Here is a 2,512-nt window from a genome sequence, read left to right on the forward strand (position 1 = left end):
ATATATATATATATATATATATATATATATATGTATGTATGTATGTATGTATGTGTGTGTGTGTACATCAATAGCTATGGTATATTACCATTTGACAACCTGTTTTAGAACTTTTGAAAATAATTAAGATTACAAAAACAACTCATTCGCGAATAGTCTTCGAAATACATAGAAAAATATAAAACAATTTAATTATAACTTACAGAGTCGTAACTAATGTCATCAAACTCAAGATTTCTTAATGTTGACATTTAGAATAAAACTATTTTACTGAATAAATTGGCCCATATTTTCGAAAGAGTTACAAACGTTTTATGAAGAAGATTCCTATTCTGGAAGACACATAAAAAATAACAACTTAACAATAACATTCAAATTGAAATTATGGTAGGTAAATTTAAGACGTTAAATTTTTACGCGATTTAGATCCCGTTTTGGGATGAACCGAATAATGTGATTAATATATTTTATTAACAATTATCCGATATTGTAGGGAAAATTAAAAGTCCCCGTTATAAAATGTTGGTAACTGTTTAGCAGCTTGACAATGTATTTTTTTACTTCATAAGGCGTGAATTATTATAACAACAATTAAGGCATTTGCTTATTTAACCCTAGATGAGAGAACATTTTATAACATTCTAAATGCAATATCTAAATTTATCCTTTCTATGTATTCTTAGGAGTATAAGTATACTTATATCAAAACCTGATAAAATATATGGTTATATAGACTTTTATTCTTAAATATTCTAAAGTATTAACGAGCTGTTCATCAACACAAAGTTTAAAACCCTACAATCAGATCCTACAAGTCAAGCCTCCCCATTGGTATGTCTGCGGACTTCCAACGCTAGAAACCGAATTTCGATACCCGTGGTGGGCAGAGCACAGTTAGCCCATTGTCTAGCTTTGTGTTTAATTACAAACAAACAAAACCTCCACGTCAAAGAAGATGTATTTTGTATTGATAGTTTGGGTGGAGGGGAAATTAAAGATCACGAACTGAATAAATGTTTGCAAAAGTTCTGTAATTTCCTATTTAACGCTCATATTTTGTGTTTAATGACAAAATGCTATGACAAGGCTAGAGAAAGGATTAACGACCGCTGTTCTCTGAATTTATAAAAATATATTTTTTTATTCTTAGCATGAACAGGATTAGCATAATTTTTAAAAATTGTAATTTATATATATTATATTTTAGGAATACTGATAACATTTAGTAGTTTCTGAAAATTTAAATCTTGCTTTCAATGGTTTTTATTTTATATGTTTAAATAGTTTGCAATATAATATTAAATTCACTGTACAAGAAAAATATTACTTAAGTAAATTTTGTTTTTCAGTTCTTTTCTATGTATGACAAAAATAATTTTACTGACTCATTTTCGTTACGGTAGTTTCAAACTTCCAACATTTAAGAAAAGATATAATTGTATTTTTATTGCAAAACTCATATTCAACATACAGTATCTATTTAGGATTTTAATTTGTATAAGTTCATATTTATATTTTTAAGAGTAAGTGAAAAACAGACCATACCTTTAAATGCAATCTAACACAGGAAAATCTGAAATTATCCCGTCTTGTTTTCATCCACCCGTATCAGCCTTTTACACCTTTTCGTATTCAGACTGTTTTGAAGTAATAAAGAAATACCACTTTCAACAGTTCCACGAGACTTTGCGTTCTAAAAATACATTTGCCCGTCTTGTTTCTCGGAAACTAAAGTGCTGATTACGCCAGTTATTTTGTTTTTTGTTAAACGCAAAGCTACACAATTGACTGTCGGAGCTCTGCCCACCACGGGTATCGAAACTTGGTTTTTAGCGTTATAAGCCTAAAACTTACTGCTGTGCTACTGAAAGGAAGTGGGGCGGGATGCTACACCAATCAATTAGTGAAAGCAGCGAGTATAGTTAAGGAAGTTGAATGTATACCTCTTGTTTAACGAGTTCCAGACTCCAAGTTGAATAAATTTAAATGTATTTTTCTAAAAACAAACACTGGAGAAACAATAAAGCTATCGAGTTTATTTGCCATAAAACACAAACTACAAAATAGACTATCTGTGCTTTGCCCAACGCAGGTAACGAAACCCAATTTTTAGTGTTATAAGCCCACTGACACACCTTTGAGCCACCAGGAGAAGAGATATATTTATTAAAGATGATGGGGTTAAGAAAAGATACGTAATGATTATAATAAGTAATTAGAAACAACGTTTCCTATTTACACAATTTAAAACTTCATTGAACACGTACAGCTTCCATTTTAAAACAACACTAATTTCGACGTGATCTACGTCATCTTCAGGAGTTACTTACAAGACACTTTGTACTTTTACCCCTTGTCGCATTGCTTCACTATTATTTACATATACATGTAGAGAAAAGATACGTAATGATTATAATAAGTAATTAGAAACAACGTTTCCTATTTACACAATTTAAAACTTCATTGAACACGTACAGCTTCCATTTTAAAACAACACTAATTTCGACGTGAT

The 2,512-nt window shown here is 30.1% G+C and overlaps 1 protein-coding gene across 4 annotated transcripts in view; it reads right to left on the minus strand.

Moving 5' to 3' along the window:
• Positions 1-2,512, minus strand: part of LOC106464108 (myosin light chain kinase, smooth muscle-like) — a 41,907-nt gene that overhangs the window by 35,157 nt on the left and 4,238 nt on the right. Inside the window, exon 2 of one of the 4 annotated variants that reach the window (XM_022391769.1) lies at positions 1,546-1,637. The exons of the other annotated variants lie outside the window; for them this stretch is intronic. The gene's annotated coding sequence lies outside the window, so the exon portion shown is untranslated. The remainder of the gene's footprint in view (positions 1-1,545; positions 1,638-2,512) is intronic. 4 annotated transcript variants of the gene reach the window in all.

Source organism: Limulus polyphemus, unplaced genomic scaffold (assembly GCF_000517525.1).
Source record: "Limulus polyphemus unplaced genomic scaffold, Limulus_polyphemus-2.1.2 Scaffold1562, whole genome shotgun sequence".
Taxonomy (NCBI): domain Eukaryota; kingdom Metazoa; phylum Arthropoda; class Merostomata; order Xiphosura; family Limulidae; genus Limulus; species Limulus polyphemus.